The 18,406-nt window shown below is 37.8% G+C and overlaps 1 non-coding gene across 1 annotated transcript; it reads right to left on the reverse strand.

The window, feature by feature from the left end:
• Nucleotides 1-8,147: 8,147 nt before the first annotated feature.
• On the reverse strand, nucleotides 8,148-8,255 carry LOC112738571 (small nucleolar RNA R71). Its single transcript, XR_003169525.1, has one exon. It is a non-coding gene; the product is annotated as a small nucleolar RNA R71 (small nucleolar RNA).
• Nucleotides 8,256-18,406: the final 10,151 nt, after the last annotated feature.

Raw genomic sequence — 18,406 nt, forward strand, 5'->3', positions numbered from 1 at the left:
CTAAAGGATTTAGCATCCCTGAAACCTTTAACATTCCATATCTTGATTTCTTTATAATTCTTTAAGCTTCTCTCATCTCTCAAATTTCTTCTTTATATTCTTGCTTCTAATTAAAGATCCACAATCCTCTTTCCAAGATTTGATTGATCTAATTAGAGATCAAATTAGACGTTGCTTGCCTGATGCAGAATTTTACAACACCACAACTCGGCAAGTACATCAAATCGTATCGTATCAAGTAATATCACGATGAGTAAGTTATCATTCCCATGAGGATTAAAGGACTAAGCAACAATGATTAATTAACTATTCTAATTAGACAAATCAAGAAACAGAAGAATGATTAAGGAATTAAAGCTAACGTTTGAACCAAGAATAAAAATAGTAAACAGTGAGTAAATGAAGACAATGATGGTGAAGATGTTAAGTTTTAGAGATATTCACTCTTTAGGAAAATAATCCTTGTGTTCATTTAATTGAGGCATGCAAAGATCAATCACGATAATCATAATAATCAAATTTCAATTCCTTGGCAATTTAATTTCTCTTAACCTAATTAATCGCTAATTCCTTGGTCAATTATTTAAGAAAAAGACGAAGCACAATTATGATTTAATTTCAAATAAGATTAAAAAATATTCCTAAACAATTGAAACTTACAGAAAGAATGGTTTCCAAAGTTTTCTAATCCGAATTTTATGCTCTTATTCAAACTAGAGCAATTGAAAATCACAAAGTGTCGCACACTCTTTTGAAACACTATTCCTAGTTAAATAAAAAGTTGCGAGAAAGAGTTTTCAAACTAATTCCAATATTATTTTTTTCAAAACCATATTAGAATCCAAATGGAGTTAGAATATTTCAACAATTCTAAATCTTTAGAGATGAAGAATGAAAACTCAATCATGAATAGATCAAAGCATAAACCTCAAATAAAGTAAAACAGTTAGATTAATAATCCATAAATAGATGAACATAGCTCCTAGACTTAATAAGGAGATTAGTTGCTCATGATGTAAAGAAAACCAAAAAACTACCAACTCCAAACGACTGGAAGAAAGAGAGGAGCCACGTGAAGGTCTCTCCTTTTAAATACTAACCCTAATTTAAGATTCAAAACAAATCAAAATTAAAACAGAATAAAATCTAAACTAATTAATATTTTTAAAATGTTTCCTCTAAAGTCAAACTATAGATAATTCTTCATAATTTCCAATCAATGCTTTAAATCATGGCCTTGTGCTCTGGCTTCAATAACCAATTCAATGCTCTAAAGGATTGGAGATTAGTGAGAACTTAAGGAAGATAATGAAGGATTCAAGCCTTGGGAGTGGCCCATGATGGTGCATGAGGCGCAACGTAGGAGGAATAAGCGCAAGCGCAACAAAAGAAGAATTGGAGGCCTCTATCATGCTACGTAAGGCGCATTACTAGCCACTTGAAGCACATCCAAGGCTGCGTAAAGTGCAGGAGATGTGGTGTGAGGCGTAGGCAAGAGAGTAGTGATGCGTGTGGAATTGACCAATTAAAAAATCATATAGAATACGTTGCGAGTATAGCTCTTAACCAGCAAAATCTGCCTCATCAATTTAGAAAGGTTGTCACAAAAGTTTAGAATAAAATATTGGGAGTATGAGTCCCAAGTTGTCTCCCAACGAGTGACAAAGGGTGCTATCTTATTAATCAGGAGTTTTCTGGTAATTTTGAGTTTGGGTAATGGGCAAATAAATAATTATAAATTAAGTAATGAAAATTAAAGAGATTTATAATATTCTAAATAAAAGGCCTTGACTGGGGGAATGATTAATGGAAGTTCTATCCTTGTTGGAATTTTCTCAAGTGTAGTGTAAAGAGGTTGTTATTTTCACTTAGTTAACCCTTACTAAATAAAGGAAAGTCAAGTGATTGAGCTAACTCTTATTCGCAAATCCTAGTCCTCTTCCTTGGGAAGGTCTAGCGTTAGTAAATACAGAATTAACCAACAACTTCCAATTTAACTAATCACTTTAGTATTCCAACTCAAGTGTCTCCTTTTAATCAACCCCATGTCAAGTTGTGAATCTACTCCATTGACATGAGAATTACTTGCATAGAATTAAAAGGGAATAAAAGGAAGACATGATAAACAATAACTATAATTTAATTAAAAGTAAAAGTAATCTTTTGCATTAATAAATTCTAAAAATAATCCAATTGTAACTCTAAACAAGAATTAAGAATATGGAATAATAAAAGAGTAAGAAAACAAACTAGAATAGTATCTTCAACGGAGGTGATGATTCTTCAATATCCAAAGCAAAAGCAATAAACTATGAAACTATGAACGTAAAGAAAACCTAGAAGAAGAGTAATTTTTAATCTAGATTCAGATATAAAAACTAAAACTATGCTAATGAGAATGTGTGTTGAGTCTCTGCATGTTCCCTGGCTCTAGTCTGTGTTTCTGGGCCGAAAACTGGGTCAAAACTCGGCCCGAAATTGCCCCAATATTTTCTGTTATTTCTGTAGATCGCGCATGTCATGTGTACACGTCAGTCACGCGTGCGCGTCGCTGGTCATTTTGGCGTGTGATGACCGGATAATTTATACGCTTTTTGCACTGTTTTTAGGTAGTTTTTAGTATGACTTAGCTACTTTTTAGTATATAATTATTAGTTTTTAAATAAAAATTATATTTATGGACCTTAATATAAGTTTTTGTGTTTTTCTGTGATTTCAGGTATTTTCTGGCTGAAATTGAGGGACTTGAGCAAAAATCTGATTCAGAGGCTGAAAAATGACTACAGATGCTGTTGGATTCTGACCTCCCTGCACTCGAAATAGATTTTCTGGAGTTACAGAAGCTTAATTGGCACACTCTCAATTGCGTTGGAAAGTAGACATCCTGGGCTTTCCAAAAATATATAATAGTCTATACTTTGCCCGAGATTTGATGGCCCAAACTGGCGTTCAAAGTCAGCCCAAGGAATCCTGGCGTAAAACGCCCAAACTAGCACCAGAATTGGAGTTAAACGCCCAAACTGGCACCAAAGCTGGCATTTAACTCCAAGAATAGCCTATGTACGTGAAATCTTCAATGCTCAGCCCAAGCATACACCAAGTGGGCCCGGAAGTGGATTTCTGCATCATTTACTTATTTCTGTAAACCCTAGGCTACTAGTTCATTATAAATAGGACCTTTTACTATTGTATTTTCATCTTTAGATCATTTTTGAGACTATCTTTGGATCACTTTTGATCCCTTGATCATGTTTTGGGGCTGGCCATTCGGCCATGCCTGAACCTTCATCACTTTTGTATTTTCAACGGTGGAGTTTCTACACCCCATAGATTAAGGTGTGGAGCTCTGCTGTTCCTCATAAATTAATGCAAAGTACTATTGTTTTTCTATTCAATTCAAGCTTATTCTTATTCTAAGATATTCACTCGCACTTCAACCTGATGAATGTGATGATCCGTGACACTCATCATCATTCTCACCTATGAACGCGTGCCTGACAACCACTTCCGTTCTATCTGCAATAGCTGAGTGTGTATCTCTTAGCCTCCTGGTTCACGATGCATGGTTGCCTCTCCTGACAACAGAGCCCTCCATTTTGTGAGATCAGAGTCTTCGTGGTATAAGCTAGAATCAATTGGCAGCATTCTTGAGATCCGAAAAGTCTAAACTTTGTCTGTGGTATTTCGAGTAGGATCTGGGATGGGATGACTGTGACGAGCTTCAAACTCGCGAGTGTTGGGCGTAGTGACAGACGCAAAAGGATCAATGGATCCTATTCCAACATGAGTGAGAACCGACAGATGATTATCCCTACATAACCCGTAGCCGGACTATTTTCACTAAGAGGACGGATGATGAGCGGATAATTTATACGCTTTTTGACATTGATTTTAGTATGTTTTTAGTAGAATCTAGTTACTTTTAGGGATGTTTTCATTAGTTTTTATGTTAAATTCACATTTCTGGACTTTACTATGAGTTTGTGTGTTTTTCTGTGATTTCAGGTATTTTCTGGCTGAAATTGAGGACTTGAGCCGAAATCAGATTCAGAGGTTGAAAAAGGACTGCTGATGCTGTTGGATTCTGACCTCCCTGCACTCAAAGTGGATTTTCTGGAGCTACAGAACTCGAAATGGCGCGCTTCTAATTGCGTTGGAAAGTAGACATCCAGGGCTTTCCAGCAATATATAATAGTCCATACTTTGGCCAAGAATTGACGACGTAAACTGGCGTTCAACGCCAGCCTTCTGCCCAAATCTGGCGTCCAGCGCCAGAAAAGGATCCAAAACCAGAGTTGAACGCCCAAACTGGCACAGAAACTGGCGTTCAACTCCACAAATTGCCTCTGCACGTGCTACACTCAAGCTCAGCCCAAACACACACCAAGTGGGCCCCGAAAGTGGATTTATGCATCAATTACTTACTCATGTAAACCCTAGTGACTAGTTTATTATAAATAGGACCTCTTACTATTGTATTAGGCATCTTTGGATTACCTTATGATCCTTTGATCACGTTTTAGGGGCTGGCCATCTCGGCCATGCCAGGACCTTTCACTTATGTATTTTTAACGGTAGAGTTTCTACACTCCATAGATTAAGGTGTGGAGCTCTGCTGTTCCTCAAAGATTAATGCAAGTACTACTGTTTTCTATTCAATTCTTCTTATTTCTCTTCTAAGATAGCCATTCGCACCCAAGAACGTGATGAAGGTGATGATTATGTGTGACGCTCATCATCCTTCTCCCTTATGAACGCGTGCCTGACAAACACTTCTGTTCTACATGAAATAAGCTAGAATGAATATCTCTTAGATCTCCCAACCAGAATCTTCGTGGCGTAAGCTAGAATGATGGCGGCATTCAAGAGAATCCGGAAGGTCTAAACCTTGTCTGTGGTATTCTGAGTAGGATTCAATGATTGAATGACTGTGACGAGCTCCGAACTTGCGATTGCAGGGCGTTAGTGACAGACGCAAAAGGATAGTAAATCCTATTCCGGCATGATCGAGAACCGACAGATGAATAGCCGTGCCGTGACAGGGTGCGTGAGCATATTATTCACTGAGAGGATAAGATGAAGCCATTGACAAGGGTGATGCCTCCAGACGATTAGCCGTGTCGTGACAGGGCATTGGATCATTTTCCCGTGAGATGACCGAAAGTAGCCATTGACAGTGGTGATGTATCACATAAAGCCAGCCATGGAAAGGAATGAGACTGATTGGATGAAGATAGCAGGAAAGCAGAGGTTCAGAGGAACGAAAAGCATCTCCATTCGCTTATCTGAAATTCCTACCAATGATTTACATAAGTACCTCTATCCCTATTCTTTTATTTATTATTCGAAAACTCCATAATTATTTTATATCCGCCTGACTGAGATTTACAAGGTGACCATAGCTTGCTTCATACCAACAATCTCCGTGGGATTCGACCCTTACTCACGTAAGGTATTACTTGGACGACCCAGTGCACTTGCTGGTTAGTTGAACGGAGTTGTGTCCACACATAGAGCCACAATGAGGATTCAATACAATTATATATTGTTAATCTCACACAAGTACAAAGAACATGGAACACAATTTCATCCACCAAGTTTTTGGCGCCGTTGCCGGGGATTGTTTGAGTTTTCGGCAAGCTTTTGGTCCGGTAACATCAGTGCCAGATTCCCTTTTGATCCGGCAACAGCACCAAGTTTTTGGCGCCGTTGCCGGGGATTGTTTGAGTTTGGACAACTGACGGTTCACCTTGTTGCTCAGATTAGGTAATTTTCTTTTTATTTTATTTTCAAAAATTTTTCGAAAATATTTTCAAAAATCTCTCATTTGTTTTCGAAAAAAAAAAATGTTTTCAAAAAAAAAAATTTATTCAAAATTTTTAAGAATGAATTCTAGTGTTTCATGATGATTTGTTGAATCCTGGCTGGCTGTAAGCCATGTCTAATCTTTTGGACTGGGGTTTCAACTTACCATCACAAAAGAAGAGATTCTCACACACTTAGTTATTCTATACTTGAAAAGTATCCATATCTGCTGAAGCTTGGCTGGCCATTGGCCTTGTCTAGTGTTTTGGACTGGAGCTTTCATTGAAAGCTTGGCTGGCTAGTGAGCCATGTCTAATTCCTGGACTGAAGCTTTAGACTAACATGGCAAGATTCCTGGAATTCATATTAAAAATTTTGGAATCCTTATTTTTCTTTTTCAATTAACTTTTCGAAAAAAAAATCCAAAAAAATTAGAAAATTATAAAAATCAAAAAAATATTTCATGTTTCTTGTTTGAGTCTTGAGTCATGTTATAAGTTTGGTGTCACTCGCATATGCATCTAGCATTTTTCGAAAATTTCATGCATTCATAGTGTTCTTCATGATCTTCAAGTTGTTCTTGGTAAGTCTTCTTGTTTGATCTTGATGATTTTTTGTTTTGTGTCTTTTCATGTTTATCATATGCATTCTTGAATTCTTAGTGTCTAAGCATTAAAGAATTCTAAGTTTGGTGTCTTGCATGTTTTCTTTGCATTAAAAATTTTTCAAAAATATGTTCTTGATGTTCATCATGATCTTCAAAGTGTTCTTGGTGTTCATCTTGACATTCATAGCATTCTTGCATGCATCACATGTTTTGATCTAAAAATTTCATGCATTGCATATTTTTCATGTTTTTCATAAAAATTCAAAAAATCAAAAAAATATCTTTCCCTTTTTCTCTCATCAAATTCGAAAATTTGGATTGACTTTTTCAAAAATTTTTAAAATCAAGTTGTTTCTCATGAGTCAAATCAAATTTTCAATTTGAAAATCTTATCTTTTTCAAAATCTTTTCAAAAATCAAATCTTTTTCAAATTTCTTAGTTATTTTCGAAAATTCCAAAATTATTTTTCAAAAATCTTTTTCTTATTTTTATACCAAATTTTCAAAAATAACATAAACAATTAATGTTTTGATTCAAAAATCTGAAGTTTGTTACTTGCTTGTTAAGAAAGATTCAAACTTTAAGTTCTAGAATCATATCTTGTGATTTCTTATGAATCAAGTCATTAATTATGATTTTAAAAATCAAATCTTTTCAAAACTAATCCTATCATATCTTTTCAAAATATCTTCTTATCTTATCTTTTTCAAAAATATCTTTTCAAAATATCTTTTCTAACTTCCTAACTTCTTATCTTTTCAAAATTTGTTTCAACTAACTAACTAACTTTTTGTTTGTTTCTTAACTTTTTCAAAACCACCTAACTAACTCTCTCTCTCTCATTTTTCAAAAATATGTTCCCCCTTTTTCAAAATTTCTTTTTAATTTATTAATTAATTTAAATTTTAAATCTTAATTTTCGAAAAATACTAACAATTTTCAAAAACCAATTTTCAAAAATCACTAACTCCTTTTCAAAAATAATTTTCGAAAATTATCCCTCCCCCATCTCATTCTATTTATTCATTCATATCCTAACATCTCATTTCACCTCTCTTCCATCCTCACAGTTGTGTTTCTTCTATTATATTACATTCCTTGTCTCCCCTTCTTTTCTTCCACTCACAAAGGGATCCCTATACTGTAGTATAAAGAATCTCTATTATTATTATTATTTTTCTGTGCCTTCTTCTTTGTCATATGAGCAGGAGCAAGGATAAGAACATTCTTGTGGAAGCAGATCCAGAACCTGAAAGGACTCTGAAGAGAAAATTAAGAGAAGCTAAAATACAACAATCCAGAGATAACCTTTCAGAAATTTTCGAACAGGCAGAGGAGCTGGCAGCCGAAAATAATAATAATGTAAGGAAGATGCTTGGTGACTTTACTGCACCTAATTCCAATTTACATGGAAGAAGCATCTCCATTCCTGCCATTGGAGCAAACAACTTTGAGCTGAAACCTCAATTAGTTTCTCTGATGCAGCAGAACTGCAAGTTTCATGGACTTCCAGCTGAAGATCCTTTTCAGTTCTTAACTGAATTCTTGCAGATATGTGATACTGTTAAGACTAATGAAGTAGATCCTGAAGTCTACAGGCTCATGCTTTTCCCTTTTGCTGTAAGAGACAGAGCTAGATTATGGTTGGATTCTCAACCCAAAGACAGCCTGAACTCTTGGGATAAGCTGGTCACGGCTTTCTTAGCCAAGTACTTTCCTCCTCAAAAGCTGAGCAAGCTTAGAGCTGATGTTCAAATCTTCAGACAGAAAGAAGGTGAATCCCTCTATGAAGCTTGGGAAAGATACAAACAGTTGACCAAAAAGTGTCCTTCTGACATGCTTTCAGAATGGACCATCCTGGATATATTCTATGATGGTTTATCTGAGCTATCAAAGATGTCACTGGACACTTCTGTAGGTGGATCCATCCATCTAAAGAAAACGCCTGCAGAAGCTCAAGAACTCATTGACATGGTTGCTAATAACCAGTTCATGTACACTTCTGAAAGGAATCCTGTGAGTAATGGGACGCCTATGAAGAAGGGAGTTCTTGAAGTTGATACTCTGAATGCCATATTGGCTCAGAATAAAATATTGACTCAGCAAGTCAATATGATTTCTCAGAGTCTGCATGGAATGCAAGCTGCATCCAACAGTACTCAAGAGGCATCTTCTGAAGAAGAAGCCTATGATCCTGAGAACCCTGCAATAGCAGAGGTAAATTACTTAGGTGAACCTTATGGAAACACCTATAACTCAACATGGAGAAATCATCCAAATTTCTCATGGAAGGATCAAAAGCCCCAACAAGGCTTTAATAATGGTGGAAGAAACAGGTTTAGCAATAGCAAGCCTTTTCCATCATCCACTCAGCAACAGACAGAGAACTCTGAACAAAATGCTTCTAATTTAGCAAATCTAGTCTCTGATCTATCTAAGGCCACTGTAAGTTTCATGAATGAAACAAGGTCTTCCATTAGAAATTTGGAAGCACAAGTGGGCCAGCTGAGTAAAAGGATCACTGAAATCCCTCCTAATACTCTCCTAAGTAATACAGAAGAGAACCCAAAAGGAGAGTGCAAGGCCATTGACATAAGTGCCATGGCCGAACCTGTGAGGAAAGGAGAGGACGTGAATCCCAAGGAGGAAGACCTCATGGGACGTCCAGTGACCAATAAGGAGCTTCCCTCTGGGGAACCAAAGGACTCTGAGGCTCATCTAGAGACCATAGAGATTCCATTGAACCTCCTTATGCCCTTCATGAGCTCTGATGAATATTCTTCTTCTGAAGAGAATGAGGATGTTACTGAAGAGTAAACTGCCAAGTTTCTTGGTGCAATCATGAAGCTGAATGCCAAATTATTTGGCATTGATGCTTGGGAAGTTGAACCTCCCTTGTTCATCAATGAACTAAGTGATCTAGATCAACTGACATTGCCTCAGAAGAGACAGGATCCTGGAAAGTTCATAATCCCTTGTACCATAGGCACCATGATCTTTAAGGCTCTGTGTGACCTTGGTTCAGGAATAAACCTCATGCCCCTCTCTGTAATAGAGAAACTGGGAATCTATGGGGTGCAAGCTGCTAAAATCTCACTGGAGATGGCAGACAGCTCAAGAAAACAGGCTTATGGACAAGTAGAAGATGTATTAGTAAAGGTTGCGGGCCTTTACATCCCTGCTGATTTCATAGTCCTGGATACTGGAAAGGAAGAGGATAAATCCATCATCCTAGAAAGACCTTTCCTGGCCACAGCAAGAGCTGTGATTGACGTTGACAGAGGTGAAATAGTCCTTCAATGGAATGAGAACTCCCTTGTATTCAAAACTCAAGGATCTCCTCTGCAACCATAGAGAGGAAGCAGAAAAAGCTTCTCTCCAAGCAGAGTCAACCAGAGCCCCCACAGTCAAACTCTAAGTTTGGTGTTGGGAGGCCACAACCAAACTCTAAGTTTGGTGTTGAACTCCCATATCCAAACTCTAAGTTTGGTGTTGGAGAGTCTCAACAAAGCTCTGTACATCTGTGAGGCTCCATGAGAGCCCACTGTCAAGCTATTGACATTAAAGAAGCGCTTGTTGGGAGGCACCCAATGTTTATCTAATTCTTATTTTTGTTATTTTTCATGTTTTCTTAGGTTCATGATCATGTGGAGTCACAAAATAAATAAAAAAATTGAAAACGGAATCAAAAACAGCAGAAGAAAAATCACACCCTGGAGGAGCATCTGTCTGGCGTTCAAACGCCAGAACAGAGCATAGTTCTGGCGCTGAACGCCCAGAATGGGAGCATCCTAGCGCTGAACCCCCAGAACAAGCATGGTTCTGGCGTTCAACGCCAGAAATGGCAGCAAATGGGCGTTGAACGCCCAAAATGGGCACCAACCTGGCGCTGAACGCCCAGAGTTGTGTGCAAGGGCATTTTGCATGCCTAAATTGGTGCAGGGATGTAAATGCCTTGACACCTCAAGATCTGTGGACCTCACAGGATCACCTCAGGATCTGTGGACCCCACAGGATCCCCACCTACCTTCACTCACTCTCTTCTCTCTTCTCAATCATCCTCTATTCCCAATAAACACTCATCCCTTCTGTCTTCCATTTACCACTCACACCCATACACCCACTTACCTTCAAAAATTCAACATCTCTTACCCACCCAATGCCACCCATATGGCCGAATACACACAGCCATCCATCTCCTCCATATCTTCTTATTCTTCTATTCTTTCTTCTTTTGCTCGAGGGCGAGCAACATTCTAAGTTTGGTGTGGTAAAAGCATAGCTTTTTTGTTTTTTCCATAACCATTGATGGCACCTAAGGCCAGAAAAACCTCTAGAAAGAGGAAAGGGAAGACAAAAGCTTCCATCAAGAGTCTATAGCTCAGTGGTAGAACATTTGACTGCAAATCAAGAGATTCCTGAGATACCTCAGGGGATACATTTTCTTCCACACAATTATTGGAAGCAACTAAGGGTGGAACATCAAGAGCACTCCATCATCCTTCATGAAATCAGAGAAGATCTAAAAGCAATGAAGGAGGAGCAGCAAAGACAAGGAAGAGACATAGAAGAGCTCAAGGACATCACTAAGGTGGACTCATTCCTTGTTCTTACTTTCTCTGTTTTTTTCGTTTTATATGTTATGTGCTTATCCATGTTTGTGTCTTCATTACATGATCATTAGTAGTTAGTAACTTTGTCTTAAAGTTATGAATGTCCTATGAATCCATCACCTCTCTTAAATAAAAACTGTTTTAATTCAAAAGAACAAGAAGTACATGAGTTTCGAATTTATCCTTGAACTTAGTTTAATTATATTGATGTGGTGACAATGCTTCTTGTTTTCTAAATGTATGCTTGAACAGTGCATATGTCTTTTGAAGTTGTTGTTTAAGAATGTTAAATATGTTGGCTCTTGAAAGAATGATGACTAGGAGACATGTTATTTGATAATCTGAAAAATCATAAAAATGATTCTTGAAGCAAGAAAAAGCAGCAAAGAACAAAGCTTGCAGAGAAAAAAAAAAATAGGCGAAAAAAATATATAGAAAGAAAAAGAAAAAGCAAGCAGAAAAAGCCAAAAGCTCTTAAAACCAAGAGGCAAGAGCAAAAAGCCAATAACCCTTAAAACCAAAAGGCAAGGGCAATAAAAAGGATCCCAAGGCTTTGAGCATCAGTGGATAGGAGGGCCTAAAGGAATAAAATCCTGGTCTAAGCGGCTAAATCAAGCTGTCCCTAACCATGTGCTTGTGGCGTGTAGGTGTCAAGTGAAAACTTGAGACTGAGCGGTTAAAGTCAAGGTCCAAAGCAAAAGAAGAGTGTGCTTAAGAACCCTGGACACCTCTAATTGGGGACTTTAGCAAAGCTGAGTCACAATCTGAAAAGGTTCACCCAATTATGTGTCTGTGGCATTTATGTATCCGGTAGTAATACTGGAAAACAAAGTGCTTAGGGCCACGGCCAAGACTCATAAAATAGCTGTGTTCAAGAATCATCATACTGAACTAGGAGAATCAATAACACAATCTGAACTCTGAGTTCCTATAGATGCCAATCATTCTGAACCTCAATGGATAAAGTGAGATGCCAAAACTATTCAAGAGGCAAAAAGCTATAAGTCCCGCTCATATGATTGAAGCTCTGTTTCATTGATAGTTTGGAATTTATAGTATATTCTCTTCTTTTTATCCTATTTGATTTTCAGTTGCTTGGGGACAAGCAACAATTTAAGTTTGGTGTTGTGATGAGCGGATAATTTATACGCTTTTTGACATTGTTTTTAGTATGTTTTTAGTAGAATCTAGTTACTTTTAGGGATGTTTTCATTAGTTTTTATGTTAAATTCACATTTCTGGACTTTACTATGAGTTTGTGTGTTTTTCTGTGATTTCAGGTATTTTCTGGCTGAAATTGAGGGACTTGAGCCGAAATCAGATTCAGAGGTTGAAAAAGGACTGCTGATGCTGTTGGATTCTGACCTCCCTGCACTCAAAGTGGATTTTCTGGAGCTACATAACTCGAAATGGCACGCTTCTAATTGCCTTGGAAAGTAGACATCCAGGGCTTTCCAGAAATATATAATAGTCCATACTTTGGCCAAGAATTGACGACGTAAACTGGCGTTCAACGCCAGCCTTCTGCCCAAATCTGGCGTCCAGCGCCAGAAAAGGATCCAAAACCAGAGTTGAACGCCCAAACTGGCACAGAAACTGGCGTTCAACTCCACAAATTGCCTCTGCACGTGCTACACTCAAGCTCAGCCCAAACACACACCAAGTGGGCCCCGAAAGTGGATTTATGCATCAATTACTTACTCATGTAAACCCTAGTGACTAGTTTATTATAAATAGGACCTCTTACTATTGTATTAGGCATCTTTGGATTACCTTATGATCCTTTGATCACGTTTTAGGGGGCTGGCCATCTCGGCCATGCCAGGACCTTTCACTTATGTATTTTTAACGGTAGAGTTTCTACACTCCATAGATTAAGGTGTGGAGCTCTGCTGTTCCTCAAAGATTAATGCAAGTACTACTGTTTTCTATTCAATTCTTCTTATTTCTCTTCTAAGATAGCCATTCGCACCCAAGAACGTGATGAAGGTGATGATTATGTGTGACGCTCATCATCCTTCTCCCTTATGAACGCGTGCCTGACAAACACTTCTGTTCTACATGAAATAAGCTAGAATGAATATCTCTTAGATCTCCCAACCAGAATCTTCGTGGCGTAAGCTAGAATGATGGCGGCATTCAAGAGAATCCGGAAGGTCTAAACCTTGTCTGTGGTATTCTGAGTAGGATTCAATGATTGAATGACTGTGACGAGCTCCGAACTTGCGATTGCAGGGCGTTAGTGACAGACGCAAAAGGATAGTAAATCCTATTCCGGCATGATCGAGAACCGACAGATGAATAGCCGTGCCGTGACAGGGTGCGTGAGCATATTATTCACTGAGAGGATAAGATGAAGCCATTGACAAGGGTGATGCCTCCAGACGATTAGCCGTGCCGTGACAGGGCATTGGATCATTTTCCCGTGAGATGACCGAAAGTAGCCATTGACAGTGATGATGTATCACATAAAGCCAGCCATGGAAAGGAATGAGACTGATTGGATGAAGATAGCAGGAAAGCAGAGGTTCAGAGGAACGAAAAGCATCTCCATTCGCTTATCTGAAATTCCTACCAATGATTTACATAAGTACCTCTATCCCTATTCTTTTATTTATTATTCGAAAACTCCATAATTATTTTATATCCGCCTGACTGAGATTTACAAGGTGACCATAGCTTGCTTCATACCAACAATCTCCGTGGGATTCGACCCTTACTCACGTAAGGTATTACTTGGATGACCCAGTGCACTTGCTGGTTAGTTGAACGGAGTTGTGTCCACACATAGAGCCACAATGAGGATTCAATACAATTATATATTGTTAATCTCACACAAGTACAAAGAACATGGAACACAATTTCGTCCACCAACGGACGGTAGCCATTGACAACGGTGATCCCCCAACATACAGCTTGCCATGGAAGGGAGTACGCATGATTGGATGAAGGCAATAGGAAAGCAGAGGTTCAGAAGCAACAAGCATCTCCATACGCTTATCTGAAATCCTACCAATGAATTACATAAGTATTTCTATCTTATTTTCTGTTTTAATTATATTTCAATTATCAAAACCTCATAACTATTTGAATTCGCCTGAATGAGATTTACAAGGATGACCATAGCTTGCTTCAAGCCGACAATATCCGTGGGATCAACCCTTACTCACGTAAGGTATTACTTAGACGATCCAGTGCACTTGCTGGTTAGTTGTGCGGAATTGCAAAATTGTGATTATAATTTCGTGCACCAAGTTTTTGGCACCGTTGCCGGGGATTGTTCGAGTTTGGACAACTGACGGTTCATCTTGTTGCTCAGATTAGGTAATTTTATTTTATTTTTAAAGCTATTTATTTTCGAAAAAATTTCAAAAAAAAATATAATAAAATATTTTCTGAAGAACAAAATAAAATATGTTTATTTTCCTAAAAATTCTTCAGAATTTTTAAGAATGAATTCTAGAGTTTCATGATGATCTGTTGAAGTCTGGCTGGCTGTGAAGCCATGTCTAATCTTTTGGACCAAGGTTTCAACTTATCATCACAAGAGCTTGTTGATTTCTATCAATCTTGCTGTTGAATGTAATGATCTGCTAAAGCTTGGCTGGCCATTGGCCATGTCTAGTGTTTTGGACCGAAGCTTTCACTGAAAGCTTAGCTGGCTAGTAAGCCATGTCTAATTCCTGGACCGAAGTTTTAGACTAACATTGCATGATTCCTGGAATTCTCATTAAGAATTTTGAATTCCTTATTTTCTTTTTCCAAATAATTTTCGAAAAATACAAAAAAATTAATAAAATCATAAAAACCTAAAATTTTGTGTTTCTTGTTTGAGTCTAGTGTCTATTTTTAAGTTTGGTGTCTTGCATATTTTCAATTTTATTGCATTTTTCAAATATATGCATTATGTTCTTCATTGATCTTCAAGTTGTTCTTGATGATTTTCTTGGGTCTGATCTTTAAATTCTCTTGTTTTGTGTCTTTTGTTGTTTCTCATGTGCATTCACAATTTGTTAGTGTCTCTAATATGAAAATTTCTAAGTTTGGTGTCTTGCATGCATTGTTTATCTGATCTTAGTTTTCCATTATTAGTTTCATTTTGTTGTTTCTCATCATTAAAAATTCAAAAAAAAATTTCAAAATTATGTCTTTTCAAGTCAATAATACAGAGATTTGAAGATTCAGAACATGCAGCAGAGGAATTACAGAGAAAAAGCTGGGCGTTCAAAACGCCCAGTGAGGAAGGAATTCTGGGGTTTAAATGCCAGCCAGGGTACCTGGCTGGGCGTTTAACGCCCAAGGAGGTAGCCAAATGGGTGTTAAACGCCAGAATGGATACCATTCTGGGCGTTTAATGCCAGGACAACACAAGGGAGGTAAGTTAGTTTTTAATTCAAATCTTTTTCAAATTTTTATAATTTTTCAAAATCAAATCTTTTTCCATTTTTCTTTCACTATTTTCGAAAATCTTTGCTACCAATTAATGATTTGATTCAAAAATTTCAAGTTTGTTACTTCCATGTTGAGAAAGGGTCAAAATTTGAATTTTAGAATCATATATTTTAAATTTCTTGTTAGCCAAGTCATTAATTTTAAAATCAAATCTTTTTAAATTGTTTTTCAATCATATCTTCTCAATCGCATCTTTTTAAAAATAGTTTTCAATCATATCTTTTTGATTACTGATTTCAAAATCTTCTTCAAAATCACCTAACCACTTTCTCACTTTTAATTTTCGAAAAACCATCAACCACTTTTTCAAAATTCTTTTTAATTATTTTAAAATTTTTAGTTTTATTTAAAAATTTGTTTTCGAACATTTTCCCCCTCCTCACCTTCTTCTATTTAAGGACTAACACTCCTCCTCAATTAGCAATTCAGACTTTCTCTCCTTCTTCATATGTTCGAATTCTTATCTACCTACCTCACCCCTCTATTCCTGTTTTCCTCTGACACCTCAAGGAATCTCTATACTGTGACATAGAGGATTCCATACTTTCTTGTTCTTGTCTCTTTCATATGAGCAGGAACAAAGACAAAGGCATTCTTGTTGAAGTTGATCCTGAACCTGAAAGGACCTTGAAGAGGAAGCTAAGAGAAGCTAAAGCATAACTCTCTGGAGAGGACCTAACAGAAATTTTTGAAAAAGAAGAAGACATGGCAGCCGAAAATAACAACAATGCCAACAATGCAAGGAAGATGCTTGGTGACTTTATTGCACCCTGTCCTGACTTCTGTGGAAGGAGCATCTCAATTTCTGCAATTGGAGCAAACAACTTTGAGCTTAAGCCTAAATTAGTTTCTCTAATGCAGCAGAATTGCAAGTATCATGGACTTCCATTGGAAGATCCTCATCAGTTTTTAGTTGAATTCTTGCAAATTTGTGACACTGTTAAGACCAATGGGGTTGACCCTGAGGTCTACAGACTTATGCTCTTTCCTTTTGCTGTAAGAGACAGAGCTAAGACGTGGTTGGACTCACAACCTAAAGAAAGCCTGAACTCTTGGGAAAAACTGGTCAATGCCTTCTTGGCAAAGTTCTTTCCACCTCAAAAATTGAGTAAGCTTAGAGTAGAAGTCCAGACCTTCAGACAGAAGGAAGGCGAATCCCTCTATGAAGCTTGGAAAAGATACAAGCAATTGATCAGAAGGTGTCCTTCTGGCATGCTTTCAGAATGGAGCATCATATACATATTCTATGATGGTTTGTCTGAACTGTCCAAGATGTCATTGGACAACTCTGCTGGTGGATCTCTTCATCTGAAGAAGACGCCTGAAGATGCCCAAGAACTCATTGAAATGGTTGAAAATAACCAATTCATGTACACTTCTAAAAGGAATCTTATGAATAATGGGACAACTCAAAAGAAAGGAGTTCTTGAGATTGATACTCTGAATGCCATATTGGCTCAGAATAAAATATTAACTCAGCAAGTCAATATAATTTCTCAGAGTCTGACTGGAATGCAAGCTGCATCCAGCAGTAATAAAGAAGCATCTTTTGAAGAAGAAGCTTATGATCCTGAGAACCCTGCAATGGAAGAGGTGAATTACATGGGAGAACCCTATGGAAACACCTATAATTCTTCATGGAGAAATCATCCAAATCTCTCATGGAAGGACCAACAGAAGCCTCAACAAGGCTTCAACAACAATAATGGTGGAAGAAATCGGTTTAGTAATAGCAAACCTTTTCCATCATCTTCTCAGCAACAAACAGAGAACTCTGAGCAGAGTCGTTCTGACTTAGCAACCATAGTCTCTGATCTATCTAAGAATACACTAAGTTTCATGAATGAAACAAGATCCTCCATTAGAAATTTGGAGGCATAAGTGGGTCGGCTGAGTAAGAGAATTACTGAAACTCCTCCTAGCACTCTCCCAAGCAATACAGAAGAAAATCCCAAGAGAGAGTGCAAGGCCATAACCATGGCTAACATGGCTGAACCTGGAGAAAGTAAGGAGGACGTGATCCCCAGTGAGAAAAACCTCATGGGATTTCCTCTGAACGAAAAGAAGTTCCCCTTTGAGGAACCAAGGGAATCTGAGGCTCATACAGAGACCATAGAGATTCCATTGAACCTACTTCTGTCATTCATGAGCTCTGATGAGTATTCTTCCTCTGAAGAGGATGAAGATACTACTGAAGAGCAAGTTGCTAAGTACCTGGGAGCAATCATGAAGCTGAATGCCAAGTTATTTGGTAATGAGACTTGGGAGGATGAACCCCCCTTGCTCACCAATGAACTGAATGACTTGACTAGGCAGACATTATCTCAGAAAAAACTGGATCCTGAAAAATTCATAATACCCTGTACCATAGGCACTATGACCTTTGAGAAGGCTCTGTATGACCTAGGGTCAAGTATAAACCTCATGCCCCTCTCTGTAATGGAGAAACTAGGGATCTTTGAGGTACAAGCTGCAAGAATCTCACTAGAGATGGCAGACAATTCAAGAAAACAGGCTTATGGACTTGTAGAGGATGTCTTGGTAAGGGTTGAAGGCCTTTACATCCCCGCTGACTTCATAATCCTGGACACTGGAAAGAATAAGGATGAATCCATCATCCTTGGCAGACCCTTCCTGGCCACAGCAAAGCTGTGATTGATGTTGACAGAGGAGAGTTGGTCCTTCAAGTGAATGAGGACTACCTTGTGTTTAAAGCTAAAGAATCTCCTTCTGTACACATGGAGAAGAAGCATGACAAGCTTCTCTCAATGCAGAGTCAAATAGAGCCCCCACATTCAAACTCTAAGTTTGGTATTAGGAGGCCATCATCATGCTCTGAGTATCTGTGAGGCTCCATGAGAGGCCACTGTCAAGCTATTGACATTAAAGAAGCGCTTGTTGGAAGGCAACCCAATGTTACTTAATTAT

Source organism: Arachis hypogaea, chromosome 13, assembly GCF_003086295.3.
Source record: "Arachis hypogaea cultivar Tifrunner chromosome 13, arahy.Tifrunner.gnm2.J5K5, whole genome shotgun sequence".
Lineage (NCBI taxonomy): Eukaryota > Viridiplantae > Streptophyta > Magnoliopsida > Fabales > Fabaceae > Arachis > Arachis hypogaea.